General features: G+C 39.5%; 1 non-coding gene across 1 annotated transcript; it reads left to right on the top strand.

Moving 5' to 3' along the window:
• The first annotated feature begins 1,152 nt into the window (after positions 1-1,152).
• LOC111763050 (U1 spliceosomal RNA) lies at positions 1,153-1,316 on the top strand. The gene has a single exon (XR_002796010.1). It is a non-coding gene; the product is annotated as a U1 spliceosomal RNA (small nuclear RNA).
• The last annotated feature ends 16,300 nt before the right edge of the window (positions 1,317-17,616 follow it).

The raw sequence follows: 17,616 nt of genomic DNA, 5'->3' as shown, positions 1-17,616 counted from the left end.
CTGTCATCCAAAGACATAAAGGGCCAATGACCTAATGACTAGATTAACCACCTTATCCCAACCAAGGTGCAGTTCAAAATATTAAAATTGTCCTGGTGGTACTAACAAGCTTCCTAATTATTATCAAAACTAGAATCAAAACCACAATGAGATATAATTTCACTCACACAAAAGGAATGGCTACTATTAAAAAAAAAAAAAACAGAAAAGTACCAGTGTGGGAAAGGATGTGGAGAAATGGAAATACTGATTCGTTGCTGGTGGGATTGTAAAATGGTGCATCTGCTGTGCAAGACAGTTTGGCAGTTCCTCAGGAAGCTCAGTATAGAATTGCCATATGAATCAGCAATTCACCTACTAGGTATATACCCAAAAGAATTGAAAGCAGGGACTCAAACAGATATTTTCACACTGATGTTCATAACAGATTATTCATTATTGCCAAAAGATAGAAGCAATCCAAATGTCCACTAACTAATGAATGGATGTAAAAATGTGATATATACATACAATGGAATAATAGCCATAAAAAGGAATAAAGTCCTGATGCATGCAACATGGATGAACACTGAGGACATTATGTTGAGTGAAATAAGACAGACACAAAAGGACAAATAATGTATGATCACAGAGATATGATCTAATTATAATAAGCAAACTCATAGAATTAGAATCTAGAATAGAGGTTACCAGAGGATAGATTGTTATTAGGGAATGGGGAGTTGATGCTTAATTTGTACAGAATTTCGATTTAGGTTTGATTGTAAGGATTTGGAGATGGATGATGGTGATGGTAGCACATTATTCTGAGTATAATTAACAGCACTGGATTGTATAGGTGAATGTGGTTAAAAGGGGAAACTTAGGACACACATGTTACTAGAATAAAAATTAAATGATAAAACATAGAACTGTATAACACAGTGAACCCTAATGTTGATGATGGACTATAATTAATAGTATAAGCATAAGAATGTTCTTTGATGAATCATAACAAATATATGACACTAATATAAGGTGTTAATAATAGGGTGGGTGGTATATGAGGAAAATATACCTAATGTAAACTATGGATGATAGTTAATAGCACTATTTTAATAAACTTTCATCAATTGTAACAAAGGTAACTATTGTTTAAAATAGTACAATTATATACTTACCTAGAAGTGTAGATACCATGATCATGATGGTGGTTTTTCCAGGGCGAGGCTTGTCCATTGCACTCTGTATGTATTGACCCCTGCCATTTCCCCAAATGTGGGAAACTCGAATGCATAATTTGTGGTAGTGGGGGAGTGTGTTCTTATGCTCCCTGTATTAGTCAGCCAAAGGGGTACTGATGCAAAATACCAGAAATTGGTTGGCTTTTAAAGGGTATTTATTTGGGGTAGGAGCTTACAGATACCAGGCCATAAAGCCTAAGTTACTTCCCTCACCAAAGTCTATTTGGAGTAAGAAGGCTGCCAATATCTGCAAGGGTTCAGGCTTCCTGGGTTCCTACGTTCTTGTGTTTGCTTTACTCTGGCTTTAAGTTACCTTTCTTCCAGAGGCTGGCTTCTCTTTACTCAGTGTGCTGACTTCCTGGGGCTCCAGCTTAAGTCTTCAGCATCAGACTTCAACATTGAAAGCCCAACATTAAAAGCCCTCAACTCTTTCTTCGCCATGCCTTTTATCTGTGAGTCTCCACCCACCAAAGGGTGATTAGAGCTCTGAGCATCACTACACGTCATGATCAATGGTCCACACCATAGCCCACACTCTCCCACAGTCCACCCAGTGGACCATGGCAGGATATACAATGTCTGGTAACTGCTCCCTGCAGCACCACCCAGGACAACTCCAACCCCTGAAAATGCCCCCACATCACATCTCGTCCTCCCACTCCCTACCCCCAGCAGCCACCATGGCCACTTTCTCCACACCAATGCTACATTTTCTTTGATTACTAATCACAATATTTCATGAATGCAATGTCAGTAAGTCCCCTCTAATCCATACTCTATTCCTCCATCCTGTGGACCTTAGATTGGTTGTGTCCAGTCCACATCTATATCAAGAGGGGGCTTAGATCCCACATGGATGCAATTCTGCTTTCAGTTGCAGGCCGTCTTGGCTCCCTGATTTGGTGGTTGACCTTCTTCACCTCCATGTTTGTGAGTAGGGTAAGTCCAATAAACCAGAGTGTAGGCGTTGCAAGTCTGTTGAGGCTCGGGGCCTGGCTATCACATGGTCAGTCCAGAGATTCAGGTCCCCTGGGTATATGTTAAACCCCAGCACCAACTACAGTTCTGGTAAAAGTAACAGGAGAGACTTGTAGACAAAGATCACATCTGAGTCCAGCTCCATCACACAGAAAGTCAAACTCCAATGTAAGGCCAACTGAGATGGCACTGAACTCCATCTGCCAGGACCATAGAACTTGTGGGTCTCTGTAGCCTTCAGAAGAACCAATACCTGGGGTTGTATCTACTTTTATCTGTCTCTGGGACTCTGCAGAGGTGAGCATAAGGCCAACCCCTCTGATAACCTCCTGGCTCCTTTTGGAGACTCATAGCCATACAAACTCATTTGTCCTTTCCATTTCCCCCTTGATTCAGGTCAAAAAGCATTTTTAATTCCTGGTATTATATGTAGACTGAGATATTCTGCTGGTCCGAGTTGAACCTTTTATTCAAGGTCATTTTCTAGTTACATCATCAGCTGGTACTTGGTAGTAATTGCTCAGCACCAGGGAGGCTTATTCCCGAGAGTCATGTCCCATGCTGGGGGGAAGGCAACACATTTACATGCTGAGTTTGGCTTCGAGACTGGCCACATTTGAGCAACACGGAGGCTCTCAGGAGGTAACTCTTAGGCACCCAGCAGCTCCAGGCCTTGTTCTTATTTCAGGTGCACAGGCTTATAAGCGTAGTCACTAGTATCAAGGGCTCATTTTTGGACCTTCCTTCTTTTTTGGTCTTTGCCATTGCACTTGGGGGATTGTTGCTGTTCCTTTAGGGACTGTGATAGAGCTCCCCTGGCTAGGAACTCAGCACTCCCTCAGTTGTCTTTTTTAATTGTAACCACTATGAAAATATCCAAACATTTTTATGTACCTTGGATATATGCCCTGGAGAACTCCCTGCCAACCATGTTTCTCCTGTCAATAACATCCCACACCAGTATTCCTCCCCTGCTATTTTTGAAACTCTCTGTGATCCAAAACTTCTTCAAAAATGAAGCCTAATATATTGCCAGGTTCCCTTAATAGTAAAATGGAATATAGTGATGAGTTTAAACGTTAGGTATAGAATACATATTAATTTAGAAAAATTAAGGCAAAAATAAATTGGGGTATCAAAAAAATTTAAAAATACAAAAGCTTTGTTTTTGATGTTTTGCCTCCTGCCCATTTTTGGTTATTGTTTCCATGTAAGACTGTTTTCCATCCATTCACTTTCAATCTCCCTGAATCCCTAGGTCTAAGTTGTGTTTCTTTTAGACAGCATATAGATGGGTCATATTTCACTATCGAATCTTCCAGTCTTAACAGTGTCTCTTAACAGTGAGTTTAATCCATTAACATTCAGTGTTATTATTTTCAAGGAATTACTTGTATTAGCCATATTTTCTTTGGATTTGTGTTTGTCATATTTTGTTCAATTTTTTTTCTCTTTTTGCCTTTTCCTTTGTTCTTACACTCTCCTCCAACTCTTTCTCTCCTGTTTTTTTCTGTCCTCCTGCAGAACTCCCTTTAGGATTTCTTGAAGGACAGAATTCTTGTTGGCATACTCTCTTAGTTTGTGTTTATCTGTGAATATTTTGGACTCTCCATCATTTTTGAATGCTAACTTTGCTGCATAGAGTATTCTTGGTTGGAAATTATTTTCTTTTAGTACCTTGACTCTGTCATACCACTGCCTTCTGGCCTCCATGGTTTCGATGAGTAATGAGCACCTTATGGAGCTTCCTTTGTATGTGATGGTTCTGTTTGCTCTTGCTGCTTTTAGTATTTTCTCTTTGTCTTGAGCATTGGATAATTTGACAAGCATATGTCTTGGGGGTAGGCCTGTTGGGATTTATACTGTTTGGGGTGCGTTGTGTATCCTGGACGTGTACATCCTTCTCCCTCAATAGGTTTGGGAAGTTTTCAGGCATTGTTTGGGAAGTTTTCAGGCATTATTTTCTCCAACACCTCTTCTGTTCCCTTTCCTTACTCTTCTCCTCCTGGGATGCCTATAATGCATATGCTTGAACGTTTTGCATTGTAATTCAGGTCCCTAAGTCCCTGCTGGAATTTTTCTATCTTTTTAACAATTAGTTCTACTATCTATTTGATTGCAGATGTTCTGTCTTCCACATGACTAATTCTTTCCTCTGCCCCTTCAAATCTGCTGTTGTTTGCTGAGACTGTATTCATTCATCACCATCATATTCATTATCTTTTTGTGTATGATTACAATTTTTTCTGTATGTTCTCCAAGTGTTTTCTTAATATCCTTAATCTCTTCCTTCACTTCATTAAATTTGTCCATGTTATATGTTTTGAGATTTTTGATTAGTTGTTCAATGTTCTGCTCCTCTTCCTTGTCTTTAGTTTGTTCATTGGATTGGGCCATGATTTCCTGATTATTGGTTTGGTTTGTAGTTTTTCTTGCTGTCTGGTCATCATTTTATCTTGATGGGCTTTTTCATTTGATTAGCTTCTTCATCTAGTCTCAGGGTTTAATTAGTCATTGTTTTTTTGTGTGTGTGTTAAGTCTTCTCTTTATCACTTTGTTCTTCTTATTCTATTTCCTTGTTGTTGGCTAAGTTCCTTTGAAGGAAATTATTTAGGCCAGATAAAACAAAAGGGGTAAAAGTAGAAAAAGTATAATAGTAGTATTGATAGTAAATGTTAGCAGAAGAACCATGTGTGATCTAGGAGAATGGATATTAAACTCATGTAAGCTGTGTAGAGTTATAACAGTAAGAAAAGTGGAGTACTTATAATGAGATAGCAAACTGAATATGGGAAGGAATATAGTATGAATTAAAAGTCCAGTGTGTTCGAGAGAGAGGGAAAGAGAAAAGAAAGGAAAATAATGTAAAGAGTGAATAAAAGATAGAAAACAGAACAGAAGTATTAGAAATAAAAAGTCTTAAAAAATTGGGTGCTAAACAAAGAGAGGTGGAATGTAAGAGAAACAATAAATGATGGAAGATAGAAAGATGTCAAGGAAATGGGATAGCATTGGCAGCCAAAATTAGTACACACAGAAAAGAAGAAATTGAGGATGAGGAAACACAGCAAATAAGAAATGCTGCTTGCAGCACCTAATACAAAAAAAAGTAAAAACAAGAGAAAAAAAGGGGGGGGGGAGCAAACAAGAAAAATATAAAAGGGCCATAGGGGAATAAAAAGGAAGGAAAAGCCAACAAACCAACAAAAAAGACCAGACAAGGCTTCAAGCAAGGAATCCTCTTTACAGTTAAACTGCTTAGGAGTCTGACTTTCCCCCTTTCTCCCTTCCTCACTTCCCTCTCTCCCAGGGCAGCAGGAAGGCTGTGTGAGGAGTCCCATATGACATCCAATTGGGTCCCTGGTGAACCAACTCACCACAGAAAATAATGGCTCTTAATTTCTTGAGAGAGAACACCCACACCTTGCCAGGAACCCTAAATATGCTATTGGAAGCCTGGAAAGCACTGTCCCTCTCCCTTAGGTGTGCTACAAAAGGGCTCTTTAATTGTCTGATTCCACCTTCTCCCAGACCAAGTTTCCTATCCCAGAGCATTTAGGTAAATGAGGCTCTCTCCGCAGATTCTCCTCTCCTTTCTTCCTAGGCTCTCCCCAAGCCAGCTGATATACTCCTCAAAGCTCAAAAAAAAATTGGGGTGGGGAGGCAGAAACTTGAACCTGCACTCCTCAGACCCCTCTGCACCTCCCACCAAAACCCTTCCACTCCAGAGTTTGTCCATTACCAGAGGGTTAGTGGAATCCTGGATATTGGGAAGGGCTGGATTCAGAAACGGAAGCCCAGGATATTGCAGACTTGGGGTGCGTGGGTCTGTGGAATGTGGGTTACAGGGGTTCAGGGAACACGGACTTGGGGATCATGCATTTGGGGAACACGGGGCTTGGGAATGCTGCCATGCAACTGGCAGTTTTCAGGGAATACTACAGCCCTCAGCCCTCGGGGGAAGGAATTTGCCTTACCACAACTTCCAACTTCAGTGTTAGAAACCCACAGTTTTACCTTGAGCAAGCACTACTTTAGCTGCAGTCTCTCCAGATCAACGTCTGCACACTCCTGCTTTGTAGGTTCCTGAAACAGCCTTCTCTGGCAAGGTTCCGATCCCACTCAGCTGGTCCTTTGCAAGAGAGATTAAGAGGGTATACTCACTCGGAGGTCATCTTGCCCTGCCTTGGCCTTTATAAAGGGAATTTATTTGGGGTAAAAGCTTACAGTTCCAAGATGTTTTGAAAATATCCAAATTAAGGGGTCATCAGAGATGCTTTCTCACCAAAGCTCGCATATATTCTTTATATTAGAAGGACCCAGCTCAGTATTTCCCATTGTGTGTGTGCACTTTAAGACTAATGCTGTGAGCTACTTTGCAGGAAAGAGGTTATGGAGTTACATCATATTAGCTTGCATTTATTGAGCATTTCCTAAGAGCCCAAAAGTCTTTTAACCACTTTTTATATATTAACTCTTTAACACTTTTCCTTTTCACAACCACCCTATGATGCAGAAAATACCATTATCATCCCCATTTGGCGGGTAAGAACAATTGCCATACCAAAGGGTAAGATAGAGTTTTCCAAAGACCCATATGTAAGAGAGACAGGTCTCAACTGGGTTCTAAACCCAGAAAGTCTGCTGTCGAGACCCCCACTCATAACACCATGCTTTACTGCCTGTGCATATTTTATCTATTATTTTCTCCTCTTGAAAAGTCCTGTAGCAGAGAAACATACTTATATTGTATAATCTGATGTCTCCCAAACTTATTTGGCTAGGGAACCCTTTTTGTGTGTGCAACACCTACCAACATTCCAAGGAATAACTGGTCTTAAAAACACATTTTGGGAAACCATAGTTGGGCCTGACTGGGGAAGACAACTCATTCTGTCAATCCTCAAGCTATTATGAATAGGTAGATGGACTCATAAAAAATATATACACACACACATAGTGCATAAAACAAAATAAGTGCTATATAAGTTATATGAGAGTGTTTACTCTTGCCAAAATAAGTGCTATATAAGTTATATGAGAGTGTTTACTCTTGCTGTTGCTTGTAGTGTCATTCTTGACAAGTGCCTAATACCTTGACCGCATCTTTGGCTAAGCTTGCAAGACAGCAATCGCAATTAGATCATCATAAGGAAACAGAGCTTATTTTATTTCTATTAGGCAGATGCAATTTGCATCACTGGAAACAAAGGCATCATGCCCTTGCATGGACATTGCTTTATAAAAGTGAAGCACAGTCATGCCACCCATGCAAGACAAATGACTAGCAGCCTCTGTATAATTGCTAATGTTGGCTGGCTTCCTCCACCCTACCCTTGCCTCCCTATCCATTCCTGGAAGTTCCAAAGTGCTTACCCCCTTCATCCAAATCATCCTGGAGGTTTTAGACTATTGTCTTGAGTTGCTTCAAAGGGTGAAATGAAGACTTTGAGTCACATTAAGAAAGCTTTTTCAAATCTCTGTGCTTCTAGGAATGCTGCTTGATAGCCAAGAGTATTGAATTGTAGATTGTTTGGAGCAGGAAGAAGAAAGCAAGAGAAAGGAAGCAGATTCCACCTTTGACAATTAGCACCTCTCATATTGGGCAATAGCACTAGAAAGCAGGAAAGAGCCCTGAACTGCAGGGTAAATTGTGATATGTCTGGCCCTTGGACTCAGATTTATAATATAATGTATAATTCCTCAAACCACACCAATCTAGAGGTAAAAACAGTATATTAGTGGTCATAAACAGCATTTCTCTGGTTTTCACCCAAATTTGCCATTATGGTAACTCCAGGTACCCCACTTATTTCTCATAATCCCCAGGAGTTGGCTGAAGTCTGCTCATAAAGAAGCATTCTCAGACACATGGAATTCCAAGGCCTCCAATAACTATGGAAGCTACATAGAGGCACTTCCTCACTGCTACCCGTGCCCACCATGAAGAAGGACTGTATTGATGTTTGTGCCAAAAAGCTTGCTTTCCCCTGTTCCCAAAGTCTCCAGGGTCACATAACCCACTGATGCTGCCTTGTGCTGCTGTCAAAACAAAATGGCATCAGGTGCTACTGCTATGGCAATTACTGGAGTCTGGGTAGCATCTGCAGCTATGAGCAGCCCCTAATGCCACTGTTTCCTGGAAACCCAAACAGGCCAAAGTTGGCTATATTCTGAGCTCTCAATTACGTAGGCATAAATCTGTGCTTCCTTTTGTCCTTTACTATGTCTCACAGAAATCTTTAGAGAAAATACTGCTTTTCCCACTTGTATTTTTGTTTCACTTTCAGCATCCCTCTACCTGAGATTCAGACCGAAATCCCTGGGGAACTAGGACAATAGTGATGGGCAACAGACTGTCCTCAGATGTGCCCCCAATTCTTTAACAATTAAGGCTCTATTATTGGACCTGATATGTGCACCTGATTGTATTTACCAGGATTCTCCTTGGTAGCTCAAGGTGGAGTGGAATAGGAAGCTGAAAGATGTCTGAGTCCTAGTGAAGAACTTAGCCTAAGCTCTGTTTTATATAAGATATTTTACTATCAATGTATCAGTCTTGAAAACCAGTCCAAAAGATGATAGGAAGAAGCACTGGGGTAGGCAGCAAATGATCAGCATTCAAATTCTAGTTCTTCCATGTGAACCCTCCATCTATTGGGAAGATAACTCCCCTGCCTAATCCCAGGATTGTTCTTTTAAGAGGTATGAATTGAGTTACTTTCTACAAGGTAAAAGACATAATACTGAGCCTGCAGGAGATACAAAGAACAGTCATATATTTTCCTAGAAGTATATAGACCAATAATAATTTGTAAGAAAATATTTGTTTAGTTCTAATTGTCATGCACTTTACATGTAATCTCATTTCTAACAACCTTTGTGATAGTGAATTTTGTGAATCTGAGAAAATATTGTTCTTGAACTAATCCAGTTCTGTGCATTTGGGGATTTTTTGCATTAAATTCAGTTAAAGGGCACTTGATTAGATCTCTTTAGGGCTTTGGATTGGACTACATCAGTGAACTCTGACCCAGCTTCAATTTCTGCCCACTTACTGGGTCTTACATAAACTAAGAACATAGACACACACAAAAAAAGAAGCATTGGCATTTTAACCAGCCATATGAGAGAGAGAGGACTCCAGGTATGCCAACAACTGCAGAAAGGCAGAGAAGCCCCAAGATGCTCAAGGAGCCAAGGCCCAAGGAGAGATGCTTCACTTCCCACAAGTGAGCTCCAAAAGAAAGTAGAGACCAGCAGACCCACCATCTTGCCTCACCACATGGCAGGACTCCAGGATCTGCAAGCAGCCTACTTTTTGTGACAAAGCATCTCTGATGACACATTGATTTGAACATTTTCACAGCTTTGGAATTATAAGCTTTTACCCTAATAAATTTCCCATAATAAATGTCAAAACATTCCTGATAATTTGCATTGGCAGCCTGTGGTAAGCTAAAACAACCTTATAAGATGAGCATAATTAAGCCCATTTTACAGATGAGGAAAACAGAAGATCAGTGAAGATCTTAGACTTATTCAAGTCAAATGTCTAATAAGCAGTGGATATGCAAATCCAGGTTGGTCTAATGCCAGAATCTGTAAATTTTTTCAACCAGATGATACTGCCTCATGTTTATAAATAACTATAATACAAGGTAGAAAGTCAACCATCCCATAAGGCATAGATAAAGTACCCCATGGAATCAAATGAGATGCATACAAAAGCATTTTATAAACAGTCAAACTGACACAAATGTAAGGTGTTTCTGTTGTTATAATTAAGCTAATTGCTCTACAAAATATGCTGGCTATAAAATTCCACCTGTAAGCATGAGTTACCCAAGACTTGTAGACATTTTTTTAAAATAGAAGTATTTAATTTCAGCTGCAACCAATCTTTGGAAAGCCTGAAATTCAATGTTATTCTAAATAGCTCAGTATTTGCATATGGGAGTAAGTAACCTATCTAAATAGATTGAGAGCCCCCAGAGTACAATGGTACCACCTGAACAAAAGTAAAATGAGTTCAGCAGATTGCAACATCCAGGATGAGCCCCATGAGAGTATATATTTGAATGGTCTATTAAGACCACTTCATGATGGGAAGCAGATTTGGCTCTACTGATAGAGCATCCGCCTACCACATGGGAGGTCCAAGGTTCAAACCCAGGGCCTCCTGACCCATGTGGTGAAGCTGGCCCATGCGCAGTGCTGCCATGCACAAGGAGTGCAGCGCCAGACAGGGGTAGTCCCCTGTGTAGGGGAGACTCACATGCAAGGAGTGCACCCTATAAGGAGAGCCACCTCATGTGAAAAAAGTGCAACCTTCCCTGGAGTGGCACTGCACACACGGAGAGCTGATGTGGCAAGATGACGCAACAAAAAGGGACACAGATTCCCGGTGCCACTGACAAGAATACAAGTGGACACAGAAGAACACACAGTGAATGGACACAGACAGCAGACAACTGGGGGCGGGGGCAGGGGAGAGAAATAAAAAATAAACCTTTAAAAAAAGACCATTTGTTGAAGTGAGGCCTTGCTCACAATGAGGACTAATGTGGCCATTAAGAGCAAGACCATGTACTCTAGCAGTGTATGACAGGCTGGCTTTTGAATGCAGACTAGCACAGAGGCTCTTTGCTGTGGGTTTGTGGTCTAATAATCATAGCTTACATATATCAAGTACCAAATAAGTGCCAAATACTGAGCTAAGCACAGAGAACATCTTAATGTCATAATATTGTGATGAAGCCACTTGTATTTCTCTGAGAGCATGAATTTTGAAGTAGTACGAGCCATGATATGTTTGACTTTGGGCATGTTAATTTCTTTGTGGCTCAATTTCCTCATTTTTAAAATGGAGATAATAGGGAAACGGACTTGGCCCAGTGGTTAGGGCGTCCGTCTACCACATGGGAGGTCCGTGGTTCAAACCACGGGCCTCCTTGACCCGTGTGCAGCTGGCCCATGTGCATTGCTGATGCGTGCAAGGAGTGCCCTGCCACACAGGGGTGTCCCCCGCGTAGGGGAGCCCCACACGCAAGGAGTGCACCCGAAAGGAGAGCCGCCCAGCGCGAAAGAAAATGCAGCCTGCCCAGGAATGGCAGCGCCCACACTTCCCTTGCCGCTGACGACAACAGAAGCGGACAAAGAAACAAGACGCAGCAAATAGACACAGAGAACAGACAACCGGGGACGGGGGTGGAATTAAATAAATAAATAAATCTTTTTTAAAAATAAAGAAATAAATAAAATGGAGATAATAATATCCTACCTCAGAGAGTTGTCATGATGATTAAATAAGTTAATAAATTTAATACAGTCAAGCAAAGAGTACTATATCTAGCACATATTAAATGTTCAATAAATAATGCATTATCATTGCTGTTGTTGTTTTTGTTGCTGTTATTGGCTTTTTCTGTTTGAAATGTTGGCAGGGATCATTCTTATGTGGGGCACCATATATTAAAGTTCTATTTGATATACTAGAAAGTCTATATTTACTAAGCATATTAGTTAGCTATTGCATAACAAATTACCCCAAAATTTAGCAGCTTAAAACAACTTACATCTATCATCACACAGTTTTTATGGGCCAGGAATCAGGGCATGGCATAAGTGGACCCTCTGCCTAAGTGTTTCACACAGACTGTAATTCAGATGTTGAGCAGGGCCAGGGTCTCATCTCAAGGCTCAGTTGGGGAAAGATCTACTTCCAAGCTCGCTTGTGTGGTTTTTGGCAGAAATCAGTTCCTCACAAGGTGTTGTAATAAGGGCCTCAGTTCCTCACTGGCTATTTTGCAGAAGTCACCCTAAGTTTTGTGACATGGGCCTGTCCAACACTGAAGCTTACACCAGAAAAGCCAGCAAGTTAGAGTCTGCTAGCAAGATGGGAATCAGAATCTTTTCTAACCTAATCACAGAAGTGATTATCCATTTTTTTTGCTGCATTCTATTCCTTAGAAGCAAGTCATTAGATCCAGCCTGCACTCAAGGGGAGGGGATTACACAAAAGTATGAGTCTCCAGAAACAAGGATCACTGGGGACTGTCTTAGAAGTCTGCTTATTGATAAATGTCAGAGTCAAAAGTAGTAAACTCATAAATCAAAGAGAAACTATTAAAGGACTTTATGGTAAAAACTAAAGATTCAACATAAATTGTGAAAATAAGTATAGGTTATTGTTTTAGTTAGCTAAGGCTGCCAATGCAATATACCAGAAATCCATTGGCTTTTACAACGAGATTTGTCAGATTAAAAGCTTACAGTTGCAAGGCTGAGAAAAATGTCCATATCAAGGGAACAGGTGAAGCTCTCCCCTTGAAGGTCAGCTGCTGGAGATCCTGGACTCCTGCCTTGTGGAAAGGCACAATGATGGTTCTCTCAGTTTCTCTTCTCCTCCAGGCTGACCTTCTCCCAGAGCTTATCTGTAGGTTACCAGACACATTGCAGGGCATAATGGTGGCATTGGCTCATCTCTCCCATCTCTTTCAGGCTTTGTTACTATTTCTACTTTGGGCTGGTCCATCTGTGAATTTTCTCTTTACCAAGTTCATTGCTTTCAACTTCTGGAGCTTCTCTTTGTCACTGCAGCTTTTTCCCTCTGATACTTTTATTCCTCTCTTTATAAAGGACTCCAGTAAGAGGATTAAGACCCATGCTATGTCATACCCTATTGAAGTGATCTAATCAAAAGGTAGTTCCCTTAACTGAATCTAACCAAAGGTCCCATATACAAATGACTTACATGCACAGGAATGGATTAGCTCTAAGGACACGATCTTCTGGAATCCACCCAGCTTCAAAGTGTCACAGTTTTTGTGGGAACAATAAATTAAAAAATGTATTCCTAAGAGTTTTGGAGTTTTTGTTAGTCCTAATGATGATAAAAAGGATTATTTCCTTTGATGAGTGTTTGGTTTGCTTAAATTCATTGTACAATAAAATTTTAATCCTTCTCACACCCATTTTACGATGAGAAAAATTGTGGCTCAGAGAATTTACGTAATTTTTCAAGGTCCTTAAGAATAAGTTTGGATTACAATCCAGGTGTGTCCAACTGCAAAATCTGTGTTTTTTTATATTATATCAGGTTGCCCTCCAGGTTCATCAAATTAGTGTGATTTGTTCCAGTTTGGTGTTCACTTTAGTTTTGTTCAATATCTTACATTCAACTAAGCATACATATATGTTATCTTCACATCCTGTACCCATAATTCTTGCCATAAAATTTATTCTCTCCAAAACTGATATCATTGTACGTTAGAAATGTAATAGTAATTTATAGCTGATAGAAAGATAGCTTTTAAAAATCAATAGATAATATTTTATTTGTTTTCCTATGATTTTCAGATACTAGGTGATATTTGATTAATGCTCTTCTAAAGATAGAAATACTAGTCAGAATTCCCTGTTTGTACCAAACTTGTCCATACCAGTGCACAGAAAGCTACATTTTCAGCATAATTCAAAATTTGTATGCATTAAGAGTTCAGAGCATCTTGGTGCTAAAGGGAAAAAGTATAGAAAAAAAGCAATCATGGGAGTAGCGTGGAGACAGACCACTGTCTATTTGCAAGGATATTTTTTAAAGCAAACCACACAAAACTTTACAGTCATACATACAGTCATTAAAGTCTGAGCACCCAGTGTATATACTCAAGGAACTAAGCTCATTGGATGCTGAGTAGAAAGCAAGACTCTATAAGACAGGATATCCCTGCATTCAAGAAAAATGCCACTTAGCATATACCCAAGTGAGCATGAGCCCTTCAAAGCATACATTTCCAGATGAAGTCACTCCTTATCCAGATTAACTGCTTGACACTACAGAATGACTTCTGTATGGCATCAGGTTTTTCACATGTATAAAAAAACATGTGCATCCTATTCTTCCTGTGATGTGGCTGGGAAAGCTTTCTTGGATCTTAGAGATGGTCATATTTGCAAAGGCAATATTTCTGACTTAGACTGGAAATATTATGGTTGATCACTACTTACTATTTTTCTCAAAGTTAGGTTATATAGATCAGTTTCCCTTAATAAATGAAAACACATCTCTGCTATTGTTTTTAATAGCTAGACACATGAATACAGTTCTCCAGATATTTCTGTGATATTCATAATTTTTAGGACCATTCTTACTGCTACCTGGTCTAGACTTAAGTTAGCATAATATTCACAGTTTGTCCTCTGTTTACATGAACCAAATCTCTAACTTTCTTTGCATTTTGATAACTTTTATGTGCAATTAGATAATTGTTTCATGTGTCTACTTCAGCAAGAAATTCTCATTCTTGACATTACACCATCCACATGCAATGTCTTTTTAACATGACTTGAAGATTTGTTTCTCATGTAAATGTGATCCTTAATTTTGCTCTAAATTACCTGTTCTTAAATGTCCATTAGTAAAGTATTACTTAAATGAATACACCTGCACAAGTGAATATGCTTTAACTATGAAAACAGTGAAGTAGATTGAGTGTACTGGAATGAATATTGTCAAGAGAAAAACAAAAGGCAAAATGCAGTGTTCCCAGCATTATTGTGGATCATAAAAACTGAAAAATACTCCTAGTACAAAACATCAAAAAATGTTAGAAGAAATTGAAAAGCATTATTTTAAATATATAAATAAACAGGCAAGAAAGGAAGAATACTTAGGTATCAAAAACTATTAAAAACACAAATCCAAACAGGCAAATAGGTAGGCTGGAGCCAGATGTTGACCTGGGGGATACCTGCTGGCCTAGAGTTTAAGTTTAGGTAAGCCACACAAAGTGGGCCAGAAGCAAAGCCTACAGTCCATGGAAGGATGGAATTTGCATCAGGCATTCCCCAGTAAAGCTGGTATACTCTATCTGGGACACTCACAGTGGATGAAGTGGGTGAAAACACCCCACAAAGAGAGATGGTAATAAAATGTGTCTCTTTAACCTTGGTATGAGAGGGAGATAGTGATCAGAGGTGAGAAATATGTACTTATAATTTTTTAACCAAAAAACTTTCCTTCTCATATTGTGGGAAGAGGTGACAGACTAATAGGCAGAACTGAATGCTCTGACAAAAACAATTGAGAAGGAACCAAAAGAAGTCCAAGGGATTGGTTTTTAGGGCCAGCAGCCCAGAACAGTACTACTCCCAGGAGGTTGAGGGACAGAGAAGCAGAAATGACAAATGTGAGTTACCAGGCCCCCATGGTGGTTTGGAAAGGCTCAACTACCCCTCCCCTGAGATATTAAGCTGGGGTAAAACCTCTGGTTCACTGTAACCTACTGAGAGGGGAACAGACATCTTCCTCCCTGTCAGCTGTTTCAAGGGAAAAGGGAGAAGTCAGGGTGACTTTCTTCATTGAATTTGGCCAGCAGAGCCTGCTTTGAATCTCTGATCTGGAATTTCAGCACAGAAACACAGAAAAGCTGAGACTAAACAGCTCCATGGGACTGTGAAGATGATGGTCATCTGCTAGATGAATTGCATGGACAAAAACTGTGTTCTCCATATCCAATCCCTGGTACAAAATCTATGCCCCACTAGTATGTCCCTGGCTTGATTTTGAAGACTTAAGCTTGGAAATTTTAAAGACTGAAAAAAACTTAAAATATCAAAGAGCTGTTGGGAAAAAAAAACACAATAGGCAAGAGAGAGAAATTGGCCATTAGAGTAAATTTATCAACATATTCAGATGCCTAGACATGAGAAAAAATTACAAGCCATACTAGGAAACACGAAGAGATAGTCCAGCCAAAGAAACTAACCCATATCCTGAAGTGGTACAGGATTTAAGGCAATTAATCAGTGATAATCACACAACTCTCCTAAGACACTTTATTGAATTTAAAGAAAATATGACTAAAGAAATAAAGGATAATATGAAGACACTGGATGAGCATAAAGAATAATTTGAAAGCCAGCAAAGAAAAAGAAAAATAACTTAAGGGAAAAAAAGACATAATGGATGAGATCAACCACCACACCATGGAGCCTAGAGTGATTACAACTGAAAATGGGAGGATTGCATCCAGCATCCAGGTGGAATCTGAGCCTGAGCCTCCTCTTGACATAAAGGTGCAATGGACACAACCAATCCAGTGTCCACATAGAAGAGGTGGCATTGGATTGGGAAAAGTGGACATAATGGACAAAGGGTATGGGGAAAGGCAGGAAGAGATGAGAGGTGGAGGCGTCTTCGGGACATGGAGCTGCCCTGGATGGTGCTTCAGAGGTAATCACCGGACATTGTAAATCCTCACAGGGCCTACATGATGGAATAGAGGAGAGTATGGGCCATGATGTGAACCAATGTATATGAGGTGCAGAGGTGCCCAAAGATGTACTTACCAAATCCAATGGATGTGTCATGATGATGGGAACGAGTGTTGTTGGGGGGGGAGAGGGGGGGTGGGGGGGTGGGGTTGAATGGGACCTCACATATATATTTTTAATGTAATATTATTACAAAGTCAATAAAAAATTAAAAAATTTAAAAAAAAATATATTAGAGGCATATAAGAGCATATTTGAATTGCTTGAAGACAGAAATAGTGAATTTGAAGACAGAACAGCTGAACTGGAAAAGACAGGAGAACAAAAAGAGAAGAGAATTGAAAAAGTAGAGCAAAGTCTCAGAAATTTAATGACAACATGAAGTGCACAAACATTCACATTATTGGTGTTCCAGAAGAAGAGAATGGAAAAAGAGCAAGAAGAATATTTGAGGAAATAATATTTAAAAACTTCCCAACCCTTATGAAGTACATAAATATCAATATCAAAAAAAGACAAAGCACCCAAAAAAGAATAAATTCAAATATACCTACCTGAAGACACCCACTATCGGAATGACAAATATCAGAAATGAAGAGAGAATTTTAAAAGCAGCAAGAGAAAAGCAAACCATCACATACAAAGGAAACTTGATAAGAGTAAGTGGAAACTTTACATTAGAAACCATGGAGGGGAAAGAAAGAGGTATAATGTATTTAAGATACTGAAAGAGAAAAACTGCCAGCCAAGAATTCTGTACCTGGGAAAACTGTCCATTAGAAATGAAAGTGAGTCCAAGATTTCACAGACAAACAAGAACTGATAGAATATGTTACCAAAGACCAGATTCACAAGAGATAATAAAAAGGGTGCTGCAGCCTAAAAGGAAAAACCAAGGGAGAGAGATTTGGAGAAAAATTTAGAAATGAAGATTAGTAGGAAGGGTAAACTAAAGGATAAGAAGACAGACAACAGAATGATATGAAAACAGAGAGCTGAAGAACAAAATGGATGAAGTAAAAAATGCCTGTACAATAATAACATTGAATATTAATGAACTAAATTCCCCAATCAAAAGACATCAACTGATAGAATGGAGAAAAAAATATGAGCTATCAATATGTTGTCCACAAAAGAC

The sequence above is a fragment of the Dasypus novemcinctus genome, chromosome X (assembly GCF_030445035.2).
Source record: "Dasypus novemcinctus isolate mDasNov1 chromosome X, mDasNov1.1.hap2, whole genome shotgun sequence".
NCBI classification, from domain to species: domain Eukaryota; kingdom Metazoa; phylum Chordata; class Mammalia; order Cingulata; family Dasypodidae; genus Dasypus; species Dasypus novemcinctus.
The sequence above is the reverse complement of the archived record's forward strand: the minus strand, read 5'-3'. Positions and strand labels throughout refer to the sequence as shown.